The sequence below is a fragment of the Dipodomys merriami genome, unplaced genomic scaffold, assembly GCF_024711535.1.
Source record: "Dipodomys merriami isolate MVZ:Mamm:240054 unplaced genomic scaffold, mDipMer1.0.p SCAF_165, whole genome shotgun sequence".
In the NCBI taxonomy this organism is placed as follows: domain Eukaryota; kingdom Metazoa; phylum Chordata; class Mammalia; order Rodentia; family Heteromyidae; genus Dipodomys; species Dipodomys merriami.
In genome coordinates, this window is record NW_027202993.1 from 3,983 (window position 1) to 27,418 (window position 23,436).

The following is a 23,436-nucleotide window of genomic DNA, read 5'->3' on the forward strand; positions in this document are numbered from 1 at the left end:
ACAATGGAGATCAGCTCAACCAAATTGAGGGATATTTCCTATGTCCTGATAAGTAATGAGCTAAACCCTATTATTCTTGCACTCTTGTGTGACATGAGGTACAGCCTGCCTGATACACACAAATCAATATTGGACAGGACATTCGATGAAATCATGGTCATCTATGTTTTGATTTTAAAAAGTCTTAAAATAGAATGACAGCAGTGAAATTAAATCAGTGCCTTCAATTGTTGCAGTGTGCCCAACTCCTGCAGATAAATAGTATGTATATATCTCACAAATATATTACATATTAAATATATGTCTAAAACTTATTTTATACAAAATTAGGGGACAGTGTTATTAGATTTATCCTTGAAAAAAAGATTAACAAAAAATTAAAGATTGCTCACTTTGGCAGCACATATACAAAAATTGGAACGATACAGAGATTAGCATGGCCCTTGTGCAAGGATGACTCGAATATTTGTGAAGCATTCCTGATTTTAAAAAATAAATAAATAAAGACAAATAGAGATCCCAGTTTGAAGTGTGAAAGTAAGTGGAAGGCCCATAAATTCAAATCCTAGTACTGGCCCATAATCATACATTGAATTAATTTTTGTATGTCTTTTATTATAAAAAATACTGTGCAGAGGGGTTACAATTAAATGAGTAAGGTAATTTCCTGTCAAGTATATTTCCTATCAAGCATTGTTGCCTCCTCCTTTGTTTTTCCCCTACCATTCCTTCTCTCCCACTTCCATGAGTATTCTCCCCACCTCCGAAGTTCTAATGTTTGTTTTCAACGTAGGGTCTTGTACATTGCATTTTTACCATAGGTCAATCTGTATCCCTATTTAAGCATTTTGTGTTTTCCCTTACCCTCTCCAAATTAGAAAAATGTATATACAAGATGCAGGATACCAGAATCAAATGCAGTGAAAACAGGAGTTATACCATGGGGGAGGTACATACAAAGCAACAAAGAAATCAATTTATAAATATGTTGGAAACTATCACAAGAAAGAAAAAAATTATCTTGGGGTTCATTTTGCCTAACATCAACTTGTCTAAAAATTTCTGCTTTTCTCAGACATATACTAGTTATTGCAAATAAGAGAAACCATGGGATCTATGTTTCTTTGGGTATGGCTTATTTCACTTAATATAATTTGTTCCAAGTCTTTCCATTTCCTAACAAATGGGACAAAGAAATTCTATGGAGGCATGGAATTGTGTATATATACCACGTTTCCTTGATCCATTCATCAACTGAAGGGTATCTGGGTTGGTTCCATATCATAGTTATGGTAAATAATGCTGCAATAAACATAGTCTTGCTGGTAGCATTAGTATGATCTTGTTTGTGAACATTTGGGTAAATGCCCAAAAGTGGTAGTTCTGGGTCATAGGACAGCTCTATGTGGAGTCTTCTGAGAACCTGCATAAACTTTCCAAAGTGGTTGAACACGTTTACACTCCCACAACAATACAGTAAGTTTTCCTTCTATCCACATCCCCTCCAGCATCTGTTGTTATTAGAGTTCTTGATTATAGCCATTCTAACTGTGGTGAGATGGTATTTCTGTTCTTTTTATTTGCATTTCTTTTATGGCTAGGGAGGTTGAGCATTTCTTCATGTGTATATTGGCCATCCTTCTTTTCTCTTCAGAGAAGTTTCTTTTTGAGTCTTTAGCCCACTTATTTATGGAGAAGTGGTTTCTTTGAGGATTTGTTGTTGGGAGATTTAATTTTTTGAGTTACAGGGATATTTTAGATATGAGACCCTTGTCTGTTTAATGGCTAGTGAAGATCTTTTCCCAATCCATAGGCTTTCTATTGATCTTGTTAACTATGTCCTTTGCCATGTAGAAGCTCTGCAATTTCATGCAATCCCATTTGTCCAACCTTTCTTTGATTTGTTGTGTTTCTGGGTCCCCATTAAAAAAAAAATCGGCCTGTGCCAAGGAGACCTAGGGTTTCTCCTATTCCATCCTATTCCATCAGAGTGTCTGCTTTGACTCAGAGGGCTTTGATCCATTTGGAGTTGATTCTGCTGCAGATTGATATATAAGGATCTAGCTTAAGTTTTCTACAAGTGATTAACCAATTTTGCCAGCACAATTTACTTAAGAGGCTTTCTTCCATTCTATTTTTTTAGCTCCCTTATCGAAGATTAGGTAGCTATATGTCTGTACATTCATTTCTGCCTTTTCAACTCTATTCCATTGTTCCTGATGTCCGTTCTTGTGCCAGTACCAAGCTGTTTTAATTACGATGGCTTTGTAGTAGAGTTTGAAATTTGGTATTGATATTCCTTCATCACTGTTCTTTATGTTAAGGATATTTTTTTCTATTCTGGGTTTTTTATTGTTCTATATGAATTTTTGGATAGCCTCTTTTAATTCGTTGAAGAAAGGGGTTGGAATATTGATAGGTATTGCATTAAATAGGTAGAAACCCTTGGAAAGTATTGCCATTTTCACGATGTTGATCTTTCCAATCCAGGAACATGGGAGGTTTTACCACTTTGTAAGTTCTGTTTTGATTTTCCTTTTCAGGTTTTTAAAGTTTTCATTATAGAGGTCCTTCCCTTCTTTGGTTAAATTAATTCCTAGGTATTTTTTTGGGGGTGCTGTTATGAATGGAGTTGCTTTCCTGATTTCAACCACGCTTTTCTCATTATTGACATACAGAAAAGCCATTGATTTTTGACGGTTATTTTTATACCCTGCTCCTTTGCCAAATTTTAAATCAGCTTGAGTAATTTTGGTGATTTGCTTTTCTTTTATAGCTAGAAATGTTGAGCATTTCTTCATGTGTCTATTGGCCATCTTCTTTCCTCTTCAGAGAAGTTTCTCTTTAAGTCTTTAGCCCACTTATTTATTGCGCACTTGTTTCTTTGAGGATTTGTTGTTGGAGGATTTATTTTTGTGAGTTCCAAGCACATTTTAGATATGAGATCCTTGTCTGTTGTATTGCTAATCTTCTCCTAATCGGTGGGCTTTCTATGGATTTTGCTAGTTATGTCCTTTGCCATGCACATGCTCTGCAGTTTCATGAAATCCCATTTGTGCAACCTTTCTATGATTTGTTGTGTTTCTTGGTCTCTATTAAGGAAATTTTGACCTGTGCCAAGGAGACCTAGTGTTTCTCCTATTCTTTCCAGTACTGTTTTCAGGGTGTCTGCTTTGACTCTGAGGTTGACAATTACTTTTGTAAACCGGAACTTGTTTGTTTTTTCCATCTTTTGTGTTCATAGGAGTGTCTGTGTTATGTGTAAACAAGCTGTTCTACAAGGTATCTTTCAGGGTGATAGAGTAGTTATTATATGGCTATATGTATTTTATAATGACATAGAGCTTTCTCGTGACTTACCTACATAAATCTTTTAATGTTATTTAAGGGCCAAGAAGAATGCCAAACTTACATTTTTGTGCCTATCTCCATCCTATTTCTCCCTATTGTCTAGTGGTTTATATAACACTCAGCATAACTGAAACTGGCACATGGAACAGAGATGGTCTTGATGGATCTTGACTGTGAGATGGCGCCAAATACAGGAAATATCAGAATCAATGAGATCGAAGCAGTTGTCCAAGGTGCCTAGTTGTATTAACGTCCTTGGCTTCCAATGGTCTCACCTGCCTCTGTCAGAAGCCTGTTAATGGTCTGTCACCATCAAAGCTCATACTGAAGTTTAACTATTCAATGTAGCAGTGTCAGGAAGTAGAACCTTTAAAAGATGTTTCAGTCATAAATGGATAAATATTATCTCATCAACTCTCAAGGGACTAACATTATCACTGTTATGAGTTGTTAAAAGCAACCTATGCCCCTTACTCCCTGTCATTCTAGCACATACCATGATGCTGAGATCCTCTGTGATATGATGCACCTACAGGGCCTTGTCCCATGTGCTGCCATGCTATATAGACTATCCAGCTACTACTATTAGGCTTGAAATAGACCTTATATTCCTCATGAAGTATACAGCTTAACTGATTTTAAACAATGACAAAATGGACTGAGATTTTATTCTTTTTGTCTTTTTCATGGAAGTGAGGATTAAACTGAGGGCCTTAAACTTACTAGGCACATAAATTGCCACTTGTGCCTACATGCACCCAACTCTTTTTCTTTCTTTTTCAGTTTGCTTTTAATATAGGATCTTGTGCTAACTTCACGCAAGTCATCCTCATTACCCCATACTCCTATACCTCTACCTCTTGATATCTGGGATTACATGACTTTGACACCACAGTTTGCCCATTAGACCATACTACTCTTTAAGGGAAAGAGATACAGATTCCTGAGACGTTTATGTGGGTTTGTGTGTCTGCTTGTGTGCTTGTGTGTGTGTGTGTGTGTGTGTGTGTGTGTGTATCCACGTGAACTGTTCTTGATGATTTACTTAGTACTGAGGGTGAATTTTCCTTAAGAATCTGTATTCTTAATTCATTCCACTGAAAAAGAAATACTTCTCTGTGTACTAATGGCTCATAACTATAATTCTAGCTCTTCAGAATGCTGAGATTTTGGGATAACATTATTAATATTATCCCAGATGTTATCCCAATGTTATCCCAATGTTATGCCAGGTGAGCCAGGAAAAGTCCATGAGACTCTTATCTCCATTTCCTCACCAGAAAAGTCAGAAATGGGGCTGTGGTTTAAGTAATAGAGTAATATTCTTGAGGAAAAAAATAGGAATAGCACCTAGGCTCTTATCAATGCTCAGGACCCATACATAATATCCAGATAGCACTTGTGCTATTACAGTGAGCTCTTGTGCTATTGCAAGTCACAATTAAGTCTGATGGATTGTCTCTACAGGCCAGTTGCAGTAAAAAAAAAATTTTTTGTAGTGCTCGCTTTGGCAGCACATATACTAAAATTGGAACAATACAGATATTAGCATGGTCCCTGCACAAGGATGACATGCAAATATGTGAAGCGTTCCATATTTTTTTTTTAAAATCTTGTATTACTTCATGAGGTATGTTCTTTCTGGACCATCTTTATGCCTAATTTTTCTCTCTGGAATGATATTGAAATAGAGAAAATATTCAGTGAGGAATTTGGTTTCTGGATCCCTCCCTCATTCATTATTGACATGTTCTCTCTTTTTAATTTTTGGCAGTCCTGGAGCATGAACTCAGGGCCTGCACACTGTCACTGAGCTTCTTTTTTGCACAAGTCTTGCACCCTTTGACCTGAGCCACAGGGCAACTTCTGGCTTTTTCTTTTTATGTGGTACTGAGTAATTGAACCCAGGGCTACATGCATGCTAGGCAAGCACTGTACCACTAAACCACATTCCAAGCCCCATGTTCTCCTTTTAACATATGTCTAACATATTTAGCTCTGTCCCATCTCTGAAGCCACGGCTACTGCTCTTGAATGTATCCTCAATTTAACTCCTAATTGTGTTTCATTTTCTATAACTGCCGAAATATTTTCCACTCCACCCAAGGAACTATCTTTCATTTTCTTAAATTTCACACTTCATTGGTTAATGTCAAACAATAACTCAACATTACCAGTGTCTGAAATTGAGGACACTTAGAATAATAAATAGCTTTTTCCAATGTTTTTCTTTTTTTTTCAACTCTGGGGATTCAACTCTGGTCTCTGCGCAATCCTTTGCCGCGGACGGGGTTCTGTCGGGACGACGGAGGACACCTAGGGGAGGAACTGGAATAGGTGGGGAGATGGCAAACAGACAACTCACACACAAGAGGAGTGGATGCTGAGTGCGATTTAATGCAGAGAATAACAGACTTTTATAGCAAAAATCTCCATAAGAAAGGGCAAAAGGTTACATAATCTTGCTGCAGGGCTTCATTCTTGGGCGGTCACCAGCTGCTCGCCTGAAAGGGCAAAAGGTTACACAACCTTGCTGCAGGGCTTCATTCTTGGGTGGTCACCAGCTGGTTGCCTGATAGGCACTTGTTTCCGGCTTATCTCTAAGAAATATAATGGGTTTTGATGTTTGTCACCAACTAAACATTACCTTATTTCTATAGAGGCCTTAACTGTCCCATAAGATCTTTTCTGTTCTTTCTTTAATAGTAAACACCAAGGAGACTTAGATTTAGCAAGTATCTTAGTAAATGAAAGAGAGTAATAAGAAGTTCTTTCTCCTAAGTAGTTATCTCAGCAATTGCCATACATTCTTTCTGTTCTAGCCGCGCCTAAAGCTTTTTGTAAATCTCTTACAAACAATTCCTTCTGCTGAAGTGACATTGTGAAACACCCAATACTTTTATATTTGCTTATGACTTGTCTACTAGCCTCCATAAGAGGGGTTTCAGGGTAGCACTTAACTCTGGTGAGTTAGTCATATTTTTAAGACACTCATCAGATATTGCAGTCGTCAGCACTCTTAAGAAAGAGCTTTGAATAAGGGAACGTTGACAATGAGTAAGTACAATGAACAGCAGAAACAGTAAAAGATTAATAGGCACTCCTATACAGTGAGGAAAAGAAAGGCAGAAACACATCTTTCCCAGGGGCTTGCCAGCCTTTTTCCAGGAGTAGGCCTCTTAGAAGCCCTATTCTCTGAGGTAGACTTCGGTGAAGTCCCAAAACTCAGAGATAGGTCTCTGAAGCCCCTGTCTTAGGTCTGATAGATGGTTTCCCATGCTAAGCAGACTCCACTGGAGTCGGCGTGGCAATCCTTCAGCTCTTCAGCTAAAAGTGAGTGCTCTACCAGTTGAGCTACAGTACCACTTCCATCTTTCTGAGTGGTTAATTGGAGATAAACCTTTCATTCCCAGGCTGCCTTTGAACTGGGAGCCTCAGATCTCATCCTCCAGATAGCTAGGATTACAGGAATGAGCCACCAGTGCACAGATAATAAATAGCTTTTTTGGGGGTGGGAGGGGGTCCGGTCATGGGCCTAAATTCTGGGCCTGGGCGCTGTCCCTCATCTCTTCAGCTCAAGGCTAGCACTGTACCACTTGAGCCACAATGCTACTTCCGGCTTTTTTTCTGCTTATGTGGTGCTGAGGAATCGAACCCAGGGCCTCATGCATGCAAGGCCAGCGCTCTACCACTGAGCCACCTTCCCAGCCCCAATAAATAGCTTTTTATGTGTATCAGGTGATACACAACAACTCAGACCCTTAGGAAGTCTTTTATCTTCCAGTCTGGCAGGATGTAAATCCACTATATGCTCCAGTAAATAACAAAATTAAACAGATTCTACAAATGTAATTAGTTCCCACAAGAGTTGGTATGAGTTACTTCCAAGGTGTGAGTGCAAATTAAGGCCTTTCTAGAAGTCAGTGATGCAAACAGAATGAAGCAAACATTAAGGAGAATATGTTTATCAAGAAAGTATGGAGGTGCCTAGGAGCTGACAACAGTGGCTGTATGATAGGAGACCAGAAAGCAGAAACCACAGTCTCACCGCCACAGAACCTAAACCCTACTAGGCATCCTGTAAGCTTGTAAGAGATCCCCACATTCTGTGAGAGACTATAGGGTAGTGGCCCCTGTTAGAAACTGAGCAGCTACTATAGACAAACCACACCCAAGTTACCAGCCCATCTTATAGCCTACAATAGTTTGTATTCAGTGGCCAAACAAATAAATTTGTGAAATTTGCCACATAACATGACAAAATAAATGCATATCTCAGAATGCTGGTGCCTTACACCTGTAATCCCAGCTACATAGGAGGCTGAAATCTGAGGATCCAGATTCAAAGGCATCCCAAGCAGCAATGTCTGTGATATTCATTTTGCCAATAAATATCTAAAACCTGGAAATGGTAATATGGCTTAAGTTGCTGTTCACTATTGAGCCATGGTTCTCCTTTTAGCTCTCTTTCAATTATTTTCATAAATTTTAATTTTCTTTACAACGAATGACATATTTTTTGTTAGATAGTTCTTAGTGTGCTTTTATTGGATTGCTTTGGTATGAACAACTCGGGATTGAACTCATACCTCATTTATGGGAAGAAAGAAATCTACCACCTAAGTCACAATTCAGTTATGGCAGTTTTTTGTTTGTTTGTTTGTTTTTCTTGGTCTTGGGGATTGACTTCTGGGCCTGGGTGCTATCCCTAAGATCTTCAGCTCAAGGCTAATGCTCTACCACTTTAGCTACAGTGCCACTTCCAGTTTTCTGTGTGGTTCCTTGGAGATAAGAGTCTCATCGACTTTTTCTTCCTTGGCTAGCTTTGAATCGTGATCCTCAGATCTCAGCCTCCTGATTAGTTAGGATTTTATGTGTGAGCCACCACCACCCGGCTATGGTAGTTTTTTTTTGTTTTTCTTTTTGTTTTTTAGGAATTTGAATTTCTTATTTTTGTCCTAATTTAATTTAATACTTTATTTTTTTAATCCCAGGGAATTGAGTATAAGACCCTTTATATGTATGTATGTGCATGCTTCTGTGTACATATGTGCCAATACTGAGGCTTGAATTGCCATAACTTTTTCCAAGCAAGGCTGATACTATACCACTTGAATCACACCTTCAGTATTTTTATTGCTGCTTAGTTGAAGGTAAGAATCTCTGATTTGCTACTTTGAAGGCTTAGTTTTTGGATGACAGTTAAGAGCCAAACTGTGAGGTCTCCTTACCATTTCCCTCTAATATCTACTTAGGAAAAGCTGGAAGTGTCACTGTGGCTCAAGAGGTAGAGCACTAGCCTTAATGAAAAGTAACTCATATACAGTGCCTAGGCCTGACTTAAACCATGGGTCCTGCAGATTAAACAAATAAACTCTGAATTGTCTGACTAGTCAAGTTTTAAAACATGATCTTATAGATCTCAGCCTCTGAAATTGCTAGATTTACAGGTTTGAGCCTTTAGTAATGGTGATAGTTTTCTATTATTATTTACAGATGCTTTAAAAAACACATCATGTAGCTAACAGTGGCTCATGGTTATAGTCCTTGATATTATGGATACTGAGAACCTTGATGTGATGTTGGGCCTAATGATAGAATGTCTATGAGTCTTATCTCTAATTAACAATCAAAAGGTTGGATGTAGAACTGTGGCACAAGTTTTAAAGTCATAACCTTGAGCAGAAAAATTTTAGGGACATTGTTCAGGCAATGCATGCAAATCCCAAGATCAGCACAAAAATTAAAATAAATAGAACATAAAATAATCCTAGGTATGGCTAGTGACAGTTTGCCTAGTTTTCCTAAAATTCTTAGTTTGATAGTCACCACAAAGATAACTGGACAAACCAACAAAATATGTATCCATAGCCAGATGAAACTTTTGCTTAGAAATCTGCACTAATTATATTTTAAAAAACATTTCTTACACTCTTTAATTTAGAAAATTAGCCCCAAAATAATGTCAGTTGAAGAGAAATTGTATGTGATGACTACTTCAGAAACAATACATTTTTTAGTTTTTTAAAAGGAGATGTCACGGATGTCACGTATTTATCAACATATAAATATATATATATATATATATATATATATATATATGATTAGTAAATAAATTTCAACTAAATATAAACTTCATTGTCCTCTAAATTGAAGTGTTGACCTATATTTTATATCAGAATGAGCATTTACTCGTCTCATTTTTAAAAGTCAATTTAAATTTTCTATTCAAATTTTATACAAAAAAAATGTGTTTGTTGTTCTAGGAAAGTTCTCCAAAAGTTAATGTAGAGCAGTATGTAGGGACATTTTGAGATTAACTAGGAATTCTGAGCCATGAAAAACTAAAGTTTTAAAAGTTGAAATAAATACATGTCTGAGAGTTAGAAACAAAACTTGGGTTTCTAGGGATAGACTTTCAAACCCTTTCAATACATTTGGCTTGGTAGATGGTGCTACAGTTGGTAATTTTGCTTCACTCAAAAATTCTTGGTGAGGTTTTTGTGTGTAAGAAGAAAATCCCTTTGTTTCGTATTTATGAACTTCATGTTAAAACTTTAGCAATGGACCTTCTGTGGCCCCTTTTTAACTGGAAGTATTTCAAGATTTTTAAGACCTCAAAATCCTTTTGTACTCTCAGCCAGGCTGTTTTGAACTATTTACTTTCAAATTTATTAACATAATCCATTTATCATTGTAGGGAGGAGAATCCTATGCTAAATAAAGTCTACTTGCTAGAGTTGTTTGTAAGTAATGAAGCATTGAGTATTTTGGGGTTAGCCTGTGTAGAGTAGACTGGATTGAGATGACATTTCCATGATTTATAGGTAAAATCACCCTCTTCCACTAGAGGTGCAGGATCAAATGAGTGATGGGTATTGGTTTAAGGTTTCTTTTATTTTACTATGTATGAATCTTCCATCATATATATATATATATATATATATATATATATATATATATATATATATATATATATATATATATATATATATATATGGCTTGAATCTTCCTGATATGTTGTTTTATAAACATTTGGTTTTACATGATGTGAATTATAGTTTTTTTAAATTAAATAAGCAGGACATTTGGCCTTAATCATGTAATAATTTGATTAATTTTAAGAGGAAAAAATATCATCAGAATTAAATTAAGTTATCATCATTCAAAAATAAATATTGAAAGGATATAAAGGAGAAGAATTTATGGGGTGCTTAATATATTCTGCCTTTCTTCTTTATAAGGTTTGTTGTGACCTGATGGTAATAGATTTGCAATGGGTAAAAGTGTTGTTGGTCACTTAGAGTTGTTACTTCAGCAAATGTATGAGAATGTCTGATGATGTTGAACCCTAGGTTTCTGAGAGGAAAAACACAGATATAAGTCCTCTAAGATGCTGACTAAAATGAATGAAATTCACACTCCATTAATAGGAGGGGAGGGCACCATTTTGTTTGCTGTCTTCAACAGCCAAATGCATTTTTCTCTGTAGATGATTATCAGCAAAGAGGAGATTGTAGATAGACTCAATTCGTGGATCCTATTCAATGAAGAGAATAAGGAGATGTCTGGATGGCTGGTGCAGACGAACAACAATTCTACATACAACAGACAGCATTATTGAAGAAAGGCTTAAGAAGTTTCAGATGGTGAGCCAGCAGTGTCCAGGCAGGTGTAGTTTGAACACCCTTCTCACTGCTGAGAATCTCATGTTACAGGCAAGTTTCCTATAAGGGTTGAAGGGAACAGTTGCTTCTTCTGCATTGGCAAGTCTGATAGGAGAAAGGGCTTGTGTCTCCTGAAGTATCTTGGTGTCCTCAGGCCCCTGAAGGAGTCTAGTTATTGCAAAAGAACAGAGGTCATTTATGATTAAATTGATGATTTCAGGTAGTCACTCGGCCTCAGATGTAATGTAGGTCAGTAACATATGTAACAAGAATTCATGTAGTTAAATGAAACTGAGTTATATCCACTTGTTAATTAGAAGTAAAATTAGAAGTAGATTAGAGGATATCCATGAGAGAAATCAGTGGGGGTGTTGTATCAAGAAAGTAAGAACAAACCATATTTTGAATTTGTTTAGTGAGCACTTCTTGACTTTCCAACCTTTCCCTGTGAAATTGCATTAACTCTCACATATGATAAGAATTTATCAATGACAAAACTCTATAAGACGCATCCCATGTTTGTGGCTAAGAAATAAATGCTTTGGGGGCCAGGCACTAACGGCTCAATCCTATAATCTTAACTATTCAGAAGTCTGCAAACTGAAGATTGAAGTTCAAATCCAGTCCAGACAAAAATCTCCCTTTAGTTCTCCAAAACCATGGAAATGTAGCTTTACCTCAAGTTATAGAGTACCTGCCTTAACAGAAAAAGCTAAAACACAGTGTCTAGGCCTTGAGTTCATATTCTCATAGTCGAACAAATAAAAAGTAGAAAAGAAAGATGGAATAATAATGGAGCTTCCTATTTTCATAACTTACCAGGAGCATATGGAATTGCTCTTGTGAAAAGAAGGCCCAGTTGAAGCAAATGAGTAAACAGTTAAAAAGGGCCAGCAGCAAGACAAGAGACTTCAAGAGGGATGACAAGCTTAGCAACAAAATCAAGAGCATTCATCTTCAAGAAAACACACCTCTGTAATCCCATATACACCTTTGATTATTCTCATCACTATGACCATCCTCTAACGTTGGCTACACTTATCCACTAGAGTCACCGAACACAGCGTATCCTTTGTGACATTTCATGGATAAAGTTGATTGTCCTCATTGTCATCAGTCTTTCAGAAACTTTAGTGAAGATCATGTTCTTCCATTTTGCTTGTATATGATAGCATCCTGTTCTATTTTTCAGCAAAGAAACTGTGGCTAGCAGGCTTGAGAATGGTTACATTCAGAGGTTCTTCAGTTTCACATTTTTCTTTCCTTTCTTGGTAGGTGAGTTGGAATAAGAAAAAAATTATGCAGTATGTTTTATTTAAATGAAAAGATTTATTTGAAAATACTACAAGTTATCATTCTTTAAATATATTTTAATTCAAATATAATAGGGCTAGTTTTAATGCTGCATGCCTTTAAACCTAACTGTTTAGAAGGCTGAAATCTGAGGATCGTAGTTTCACGACAGACAAGGTAAAATGGACCATGATACTCTTATCTACAACTAAAAATCAAAAAGCTAAACAAGGAGCTGTGGCTCAAATGGAAGAATGTCAACCTTGAGCAAAAAGGAAAACCAAAAGAAACTAGGCCCTGAATTTAATTCCTAGTACTAGCACATATATGTTTGTGTGTGTGTATATTATATATATATGCATATATATATATGCACATATATTCTATATGCATGCATATATAGGCATATATGTGTGTCAATATATATAAATTGTATATGCATATGTATGTATATATAATTTTTAATAAATTATTAGCAAGTGTCAACTATATTCAAGCAAACATTTAGTGTTGCTCTTAAAAACAAATTCATATGCAATTATGAACCCCTGTGATTTATAGGAGCCAACATAAAAAGAAACGTAAACCAACAGATTAGGATATTAATAGAATGATTTTTGTTATAGAATAGCCTGTATGCACAAGATTGGGCAAATTGTATTTAGTCATTTTCCAAAACATTGAAAGCAAAAGCATAATAGTACAAGAAATCACATTTAGACATGGACTATGCCTCTCAGTGGACAGGTAGATCAGGAAAATATGATAGCAATATGCATATAGATATACATGTATGCGTATACATTCATATATATATGCATATATATACATACATACGTACACACGTACATGCACAACAGAATTTTATTTATCCATTCAAAAGAATGATAATGAATCATTTGCAAAGAAAGGAAATAAATTGGGGAAAATCATGCTAAATGAAGTAAGGGAAGAAAGCCAAACCCAGATAGACAAATGAGATATGTTTTCTGTTATATAGGAAGTTAAGCGTAATATAGATCAATACAATATGCACACTTTGTGGTGGAATGCAACTATACACCTAGGTATGAACTGAAATATGGTTAGTTCAGAGAATAATTCAAATAATGTAATTCCTTAGAATAGCTAACTCACATTCCAATAAAATAAACACTATGAATCAAGTACTCAGAGGTACGGATGGAGTCAAGGTGGGAAGAAATAGATAAATGAAGCAATAAAGTGGAGTGAAATGCAGTGCTCTAACTTAATGCATATCCTACCAAATGAAGAAACTTGAGGAAAAGGTGGGAGTGAGAGTGCTGGGGAAAATTATGAAAGAGGTGAGATTGTACTCATGTACTCATAATGAATGTCAACTCCTGTGTACAAGTTGAAATCAAAATGAAATTAAAAAATCCAATACTCAGTATGCTCATGAAAGTATTTCAGTGATGATGATTCTCTGAATAACTAACAAACAATAAAGAATTCAAGCAAATGAGTAGCAGAAAGGGAAATGATGTTCCGCTGGAGAAGAAGTTTAAGAAAAGAGGGGGCAGATTAATGAAAAGAGGAAGGGATGGCAAATATAATCATTATATTAATGATATCAATGTAAAAATGGAACCATGTAACTTGGAAGATGGGTAGTTTGGGGAAAGATGGGTAGATTCATGGAACACTAATCAAGATGCATTGTACTTATAAACAAACTCATTGAATTGAAACCACTTTGCACAATGATAAATACAAATGAGTAAAAAAGACAAAAAAATAAATTTGTGCTTCATTTTTTGTAGCACAAGTAGTAAATCGTAAGTTATAATTTGGATAAAAATTAAAGTTAAATTAGCTACATGACAAAATAAGAAACGAAATGTCTTGTGGGTAGCATTGTCTTTGGAAATATCCGTGCCTCATAATATACTTTTCAAAATATCAATATTCTGATTATTTTGATTTTTTTGAAAATAAAGTGATCTGTGAACTTTCAGACACTATTATCATAATGCCTAATGATACATAATTTAGCTAGAGTTGATAAGATAATCATTGTTACTTATCTTATATTGTAAAATATAAGGAACTTTTATGATACCACTACCATTATAACACAGATACTGAAGTTTCCTTCTTTAAATTGCTCCACAGGATATGGTTACATATAACCTGATACAAGTCCCCAAATCACAAATATAAGTAAAATTACTTAGAAGGAAATGGTAGGAGGACAATTATTATCTAACACAATCAATGTCAGCCATGGACTTCCTGAAAGAGAATCATAGACAAATCTGTTTGTTTCACCAGGCTTCTAGTGCCAAACACGAAGTGTTGAAAAGACCCATATGGCAAACTACTTCTCAAAGTGAGATCACTATATAGGCAGACCCTCCAAGACTTCTACATGGAAGAGACTATTTCTGACCCAATGCTCTTATTTTTTTTTTACCAAAGAAACAGTTCCTTTAGTAATTTATGTTTTTTGAATTTAGATAATGAATCAACATTTTTCATAAAATTAAATTTGAAATATCTTTGATCGGTTTTTCCATGCTTAAAACTAGCAATACAATAAATAATAGTTGCCACAATTTGGAACTTTTCTGCATCAATGGAAAAACAATCTGGAGAATATAGATTCTAGAAAGAACCAAAGGAATCCAAAGATATATCTATTTTCCACAGAATTGTTCAAGTGGAATGAAGGCCAACATAGTTTCTTTAAATTAAGAATTAGTCTAATGTCTGCACACCAACAGTTAACAAATGTTTATTCCAAACTTAGTGATTGTACAATAGGTAGACTTTGTAGACTTTCTTATTTTTGAAAGAAAAAATCTACTAGAGTGAGACACAGGAACCTTAAGAAGACTTGCAGATAAAGCACATAGTGTGTTAGAAGAAGACACCATGGTAGAAAAATGAAACTTCCTTTTTGTTGGTCACGAGGCATGAACTAAGGGCCTGAGTACTGTCATTCAGCCCTCTACCACTTTGGGACAGAGTACAACTTCTGTTTTTTTGTTGATTAACTAGAGACAAATCTCATAGACTTTCTTCCCAAGCTAGCTTACAACCACAATTCTCAGATCTCAGTTTCATGACTAGCTAGGATTATAGATGTGAGCCACCAGTATCCACCACCCCACAAAATGAAACTTTTCAGCTTCTTGTGAGTTCAATTTTCAGTGGCCAGGAAAGACCTCCTAGAATGGTGCTTGCCACTAAAGAATTAAAACTACAGAATGAGCAACCAGGAAGTTGTCTGTTAGTAAAGATGCAAGTATGAAAGGGTGCTACTAATTTCAGTTTTTTTTTTTCAATCTGATTGACCTTCAGTACAAATCTGATCTTGTCACCTCTTGGAAGGAGCAGAGTCTGGGCCTATGCTACTTCGAATGTAAGAGACTAGAAAAAGAATACCCTATGGTACACAAGTAGTTGAATGCAGGAAAGAAGCAACATATTCCCTGCAGGGGAAGGCATGGGAGAGATAAAGGCCTAGAGAAAAAACTGGTGGTCACAACATTTAACCCCTTCTCCTCCAAGGAACTGACCTCCCACATAGTGGCAGTGACATAATTCACCTAGTGCATTATCTGATATGAAGGAAGGTGTCATGTCTCACTAAACAACACAATTGTAGTCAAAGAAAGGGAAATTCTTTTGTGTTGCTCTTAGGCCCAGTCTCAGTTAATCTCCACATTAGACTTTGTCCAGTTTCTATTCTTACTACAAGGTCCCTAATCAGGAGGAATGTGTGATCTCCTGGATTCCCATTGGCTCTTTGGGAACTGAGACCACTTTCAATTTTAAATCTGTTCCTTCTGTCAAGGCTGTGGTGGTTGGTTGGAAAGCTCATCCTCTGAAATGTGCTCTAATACAAAATCTCTTCAGATTCTGCCTGAATTTCTACATTTCCAAAGAGGTCAATTAATATCTGATTCTGAAGCTCAGGTGGAGGTCCTTCAATAGTTCCTCTGAGCTGGAGTGAAAGTTAGCACAGACTTCAAGTCATACTCACATTTCTCCAGCTCTTTTTCATGACCCGAAAGATCACAGGAGTTGAGTTCAGAAACAAGGAAAAATGAGACTAGCAGAAGAATCCTGGGCAGGGGGAGGAATGAAAATGAGGTCAGAAAATCTCCTAGGATCACTCATATCATTCAGGAATCACATAATAAGATTAGGGAATAAAAGTAATAAATTACTACCTAATTAGTAACTCTACTTCACTGACTACAAGTGTTCTGTAAAAAGGTAGGTGACCTGGACTATGTTGATTAGGAAAAGAGAGCACATTGTTTCATCACAAAGTTCTAGTAAATATCTTCATCCATAGCACAGATTGTTCTTACTTTCTACTTCTCTGATACTTTTCTTTGCTGGATTCTAAAAATGACCTTTGAAAGTGTTAACATCTTCAGATGTAATTACATTTTATTTTAATCCATTTGTTATGAAATATAACAAATTATGGGGAAAATCTGTCTATGGGACATTTTCTTCAATGCCCTATTTATTTGATGTTATTGTTATTTTTTATAGTTTCATTTTTAAACCTTGAGCAAAATGTTTTGTTAAATTAACACTAATTAGTTGCACATTTTTCGTATTTTTCCTTGTTTATAAATGTGAAAATATATCTTGATCAGCACCCCATATGTTTTCTTCATTTTCTTTCCTCCTTTTCCACACAAACTCAGATATATTCAATCAATCACATCAACAATTTTGGCCATACTCTCTCTTTTTCACAGTTCTGATCCTTCTGTGAATTTTTACTATTACATATACAAAAGACAGATACTGATTTGTCTTCTCATAAACATTTTAAGTGTATTTTATGAATTGGAATGTGTCTTCAGTGTACACCAATATGAATTTACTTCATTCAAATTGGCCATGCAGATGAATGTTTTTCTAACCTTCATCCATCTTCTATCATTCAACAGTTTTTGATGAGTCTTATTTTATAACTTCTTCATTCAACTTTTCAAAATAATTTGTTATTAAACTTCTAGCATTATCTTTTTTTCTCAATTGTTGCCTTCTTAAAATTGCTTCAAATTATAAATTACATATTATGGTCCTGTATGTGTTCACTGATATATTTAACTTTTGGTCTAATATTCACCTATTACAGGATATCTTTTTTTGGGGGGGTGCGGTCGTGGGGCCTGAACTCTGGACCTGGGCGCTGTCCTTCAGCTCTTCAGCTCAAGGCTAGCGCTCTACCACTTGTGCCACAGCGCCACTTCCGGCTTTTTACTCTTTGCTTATGTGGTGCTGAGGAATCGAACCCAGGGCCTCAGGCATGTAAGACAAGCGCTCTACCACTCAGCCACCTTCCTAGCCCCTTACAGGATATCTTTAACCTGTAGTAACTACTTTGAAAATCAATATTGACGTTCCTCACAAAAGAAAAAAACACAATGCCAGAAAAGCCCATGAAAATAGTATTAGGTGCATATCCAAAAATACTTTGCAATGTAACAGTAGAAGCATTAACTTCTCTTATATTCCAGAATATGTTTATAGCTATGAATAGCCCATTCTGTTTATTCCTTTTACTGGTACACCTAGGTTGATTGCAGATCTTGGTTGTTATGAATACTGCTGCCATTAACATGGATGTTCATGTTGAATCATATTCCTTCATATGTATCCAAGTTACTGTAAAGGTCATTAAAATATGTGGGGTTGTTTTTGGTATTGTGTAAACTTCCACTCTGAGCTACATATGAGTTGTATTCGGTTACAATGCCACACAACCTCTCCAGCATTTGTGTTTATTTGTTTGAGTGGCTATAAGTATTTTAATGTGTAAGATGGGATCTCAGTGACTTTTGGGTATGTATTTCCTATGTGGATAAGAATTTCAAATATTTCATTTATTTATTAAACATTAACATTTGTACTTCATTCCTGATCAGTGTCTTTTTTGGTATTTGATCAATTTTTAAGTTTTATAATTTGTGATTTTTTCCTATTCCAATTATTAACATTAGTTAAAAAATTTATTTCAGTGGTCCACAATTTACTAAAATCTAGTGATTGTACATTTATAACACTGGTTTTGTCTTTGTTTACACCCAGGCAATTATTTCAATAAAGATGTTGAACTTCTTTCACTAGAAATGTAGATTGAAAGGATAGTATCTCATATTAGTGCTAAGATAACCTCAAAATTAACAGTCACAGACTAAGTCCAAACAGTTTGGCTAAGTAACACATTAACACAGCACAAATTGCATTTAAAGAGATCAAAGAGCTTCATAAAAGATGTTTAAAAAGTCACCACTTTCATGAAGCAAATGCTGAAGTTCACACGCAGACCATAGGAATCTGATCATCAGGAAGATCAAGGGACAAAAGTATACAAAGGGACAACTTTAGAACGTTTACTAAGGATTGGTGGAGGGGGGAAAAAACCTCTAGATACCAAAACTCAGTGCTGAAGGAAAGAAGTGTTTTATTCCTAACCTCTGCTCTGTCTGACTCTCTCACGTCACACACACACACACACACACACACACACACACACACACACACACACACACACACACACCTCTTGTACACATAGAAACGTAGGCGCAGCTGTATCTTGGACAATGAATATTTTTTCTTCTTCCACTGAGATAATCAAATGTGATGATGCAGTTGGCTCCACAGCCACCCCACACTTGAGCAGGATGAGGGATAGGATACCTTAGACTGCAGCATAGCCTTGTGAATCCCTGGCTTTGTGTGTAAGAATGCAGTTCATGGTCCTGTAGGCATGGGTGGTCAAGCTGAAACAGGGGTACACTTGACCTGGAGGATGGCACACCATAAGCCTTGCATGCATGGTGAACCAGGTTTGAGAAGCCATATGAGCATCTGTGTAATGACCTCTCAATGGCATGGAGTTGACACTGTACTTGGATATGGCAGGAGACCAGAGGACAGCTGGAATCCAGAAGGTGTTAGAGGCACCAGAGTGAATGAGCCTTTCTGTGGAAACCCCTAGAGCAAGCTAAGGAAGTTCCCCGCCCACATGTGACAGCCACCATGCTGGTCCCCAGAGGACTCACCTGGTCTTGTCCATGGTTCAGTCCTGATCTACAGCTGGAACATCCCCGGTGGCCCTTGTCCTGAGTGGGCTGAAACAGCATTGGCAAGGCATGTTTCCTTCACCCCACTGTACATGACCTCCCTGCTGCTGCTCCATGAGGGCAGGCTGAAGCTGGGCAGGCCGTTCCTGGTGCCCAGTGCAAAACCAGGCATAGGCTGAGCCCACAGCAGTGGAGCTGGCCCTCACAAACTGCCAGGGGCATCGAGAGAGTCATCACTGCAGCTTGAGTCCTGTGGCCTCCACCCTCCACGCCCCCAGAGTTTGCCTCCAAGTCCTCCCCTTTATTGTTGAAATTCTTCATCCACTGGTTCTCTCATTTCTCATTGTCTACTTTGGCAGGACTTGAGACTCCTTCCTCTCCTCATGAGGCTTCCAGGCCCCAGGGGATCTGCCCCAACCATCCCAATTCACAGACACTCCCGAGAAGCTAGCCAACATAGGGGTGGCTGCTGTCAGAGAAGCTGACCTTCCCCCTTCCTTCCTCCCCTCACCAGCCTCTGCCAGGGCCTACCTTCCACTCCCCACCACCCCCAGTCCCAACCCCAGTGCAGCCTCACCTGCAGCCTATATTCCCCTCCCCATCACCCCCAGCTCCAACCCTAGTGCAGTATCCCCAATGTCCTACCCTCCTCTCCCAACCCCCAACCCCAACTCCAACTCCAATATGGCCAGTGCTCTGGGGAACACAACCACGTGGCCCATGTGGCATCAAGGGTGCCACCGTGTGCAGCTGGCTGAGAGCTGGAGGCAGCATAGGTCTCTCTGATCAGTGTCTTTCACTTTACTTACTCATGTATTCATTGTATTAATTTAGTACTTAATTTTTGGATCTTATATCATTTCATTAATCCTTTGCAGAATAGCTGTAGAAATATAGTCCCAAAATTCAGATTGTCTTTTTTTTAATTATTTCCAGATTCAGAGATGTTTTAGGTAGTTATAATAATCATGAACTCTCACTTCCATAGCAGAGTGCTATTAAGAAAATGATTGCTTATGCATCTGTTATTAATTATTTACAATACTTAAAACTTTTAAAATTTCAAATATTACAGGAAGAACTTGGTTCATGATGAGTGGATGTTTGTGAGTAGGTTGAGCTGTTGCATACATTGTGTGTGTGTATGTGTGTGTGTGTGTGTATGTGTAGGGAAGTGTACATGTATTATTGAAACGGATACAGATGATGAGTGGTGTTCTGAAATTGTTTCCTTTTTCTGAGATATACATTGTGGTGTTTCTTTGTTGGTGGTAGGCTCTGACTACTTGCCTTTGCCTGATGTTCACTTTCCACCTCAATTTTTCAATAAAAGTTTCTTATTTCTTATTGAGCATACAGGACTGTGGTACTAGATGGTCTTTAGTCTGCCATCAATGATCATATTTTCCGCTTTAAAAATTAACAATCAATATACAATTTACTTCCTGGTTGATTTTCCCCTCTAACTTGCATTTATAAATAAGTATTAGAAGAGTTTTGAGCTCAGTATTCATAATGAAATACCATTTTGAATTCTCTTGTTAGCACCAAGATCTTGAATTTCTTTTGTGGTTTTAGTATAAAATACCCTCCTTTGTGATTTTGGCATGAGGAGACAAACAATTCCAAAAGTTTTATTCGTTAAAATATCAGATAATTCATAATTTTGAATATGTCTAGTGGCAAAATGAATGTACTTGCTCAATAGATTTGCTTAATAAATCAATGCACAAAAGTACCACTCATAGCGGCTGAGAAGGTGACTCAGTGGTAGACTGCTTACCTTGCAAGCATGAGGCCCTGGGTTGGATTCCTCAGCACCATGTAAGCAGAAAAAGCCACAAGTTGTGCTGTGACTCAAGTAGTAGAGCACTAGCCTTTAGCTGAAATGCTGAGAGACAGTGACTAGGCCCAGAGTTCACCAACAAAAACAAAAAATAAATAAATAAAACTCATAATCAAGGACATTAATTTCAAAGGTTCATTATCATGATACCTAGTGGCAGGGTGCCAAGACATATTGGACCTCTGTCACAAAGCTTTAAGAAGGAATTCAACACCTGACAAGTACTGAAAACAAAAAGTAAAAAATAGCTCTGCCAACAACATAGATAATCTGCACTCAAACAGAAAGTTACTAAGAATGGAATACTTTTTATAATATTTCTTAAGAGATTCTGGCTGCATATTAATTATCATATAAAGTAACCTTTAAAAGCTCCATAGGTGGATCTGAGTCTTAAGGGCCTGTATCGAAAACTGGAAAAGAAAATTATCAACCTGGATTTTAAAAATTGTTATTGTTAAGGAAGTGTACACATGGGTCACCATTTTGTAAATCAGGTAATGAGTTCATTTCTTTTTGGACAGTCTCATCACTTCCTTTGCACTCTCTCTCTGTTTTTTCCCCTGTCCCTGTCCACAAGTGGTATAAGTTCATTTTCAACATAATATCTACAGAGAACCACTGCTGCATTTGCTCCCCTGTCCTCCTTGAGTTTCTGTGGCCCCTCACTACCCATAAATGGATAAATAAGAACAGAAAAATCCCTCTTGTTTCCAATCGCTGGGATTCATTTCAATATAAACATCAGTAGTATTATGAGAGTTTCAGTCTCTGTCCACACATCCCAAACACTTGTACTTCATGCAACCAGTCATAATTCCCACCAGATTCTATGTTCTACAAAGTAGTTCTTTTCACTTTCTGAGATTCAGAAAGATTAATAACTTACTGGAAATACTGGGCTGAGCATTGAAGCTCACTCTTATAGCTTATATACTTCAGAGAGTGAGATCCGAAAATCATACTTTGAAACCCACCTAGATTGACGTATCCATTACATGTTTATCTCCATTTAACCAGCAGAATTGTGTGTTTCAAGTGGTAGAGTTAGAATGCCACGAGTCTTGAATGGGAAACCTAAAGGATAGTGCCAATATGTTGTTTTTAAAGAACCAATGCGGTCCCATACAAAATCTGACACCACAAACACACACACACACACACACACACACACACACACACACACACACACACACTTGAAAAAAGAAGTTAGTAACGAAATCCAAATAGTTTTTTTATATATGTTTTAGTATTGCTTTAGTGAGATTTGACTTGGTTGTCTCTACTGATGAGCCACAATTTGAAAACTGTTGAAATGACTACCATGTCCATGCTCAGAGAAATATTCTCCAATTTGTCTTCCTCCTTTTCCAGCAATGATAAGTTGTCTCTCCTTGGCCCAGTTTCCTCTTTTGGGACTCAATATCTTAGAATTTTCAGTCTTAATAACCAGGATCATAGGTGGCAACTACTGTACTGGACGGTATCTGCCTTGGGGAGTGTTCAAAGTTCACCATTCAGGTTATTAGCACTCACCCATGATCACTCTGTGCTCAGAATTGGGAACTTCTTAGGGGCAGTAATTCAGGAGAAGCACTGTGTTCTACTTCATATTTTTTATTTAAGAGAAGCTTCCATATATTGTCTACTTTAAGCATTGTGTGATGAGAAAGATTGCCTCTAGGAGACAGAAGCACTGTACTAACTGTTCCGCTCAGACCACAGGAGGAAGGAAAAGAAGTTCTGAAAAAGTCATATAGCCTAAACATTGAGCTCTTAGGAACTCAGGCTATCTGTTATCTTACTTTCAACCCAAAAAGTCAGAGCCTGAAAGGGCTTGTAAGCTCCATTTATATTCCTGATCATGGGGCTCCTTTCCCCTCAGTCCTTCTGACCCTTTGTTTAGGGTTTGACAGTGTCTCTTTCTTTCTTGTTACTTCATTGCATATTAAGCACACCCAACCATGGGTTTCCATTGTCCTAGTAGATGTTTTACATTCCAGGACCTTCCTTCCAGGGAACTCTCTTCTTGTGCCTTCATATGCATAGATCCACAGAAGTGAGTGACTCACAGAATGTGGAACATAGTTGCTCAATGATGATCAACTCAGAGACACAGGCAGGTTGAGTTTGGAGCCTTTCTGAGAGACCTTAGCCTAGGCACTGTAGGCAACATTGACAGCAATTCCTCAGA

The 23,436-nt window shown here is 37.1% G+C and overlaps 2 non-coding genes across 2 annotated transcripts; both read left to right on the forward strand.

Annotated features, from left to right (window-relative positions):
- Positions 1-384: 384 nt before the first annotated feature.
- On the forward strand, positions 385-488 carry LOC138828835 (U6 spliceosomal RNA). The gene has a single exon (XR_011372377.1). It is a non-coding gene; the product is annotated as a U6 spliceosomal RNA (small nuclear RNA).
- Positions 489-4,849: 4,361 nt separating this feature from the next.
- On the forward strand, positions 4,850-4,953 carry LOC138828831 (U6 spliceosomal RNA). Its single transcript, XR_011372376.1, has one exon. It is a non-coding gene; the product is annotated as a U6 spliceosomal RNA (small nuclear RNA).
- Positions 4,954-23,436: the final 18,483 nt, after the last annotated feature.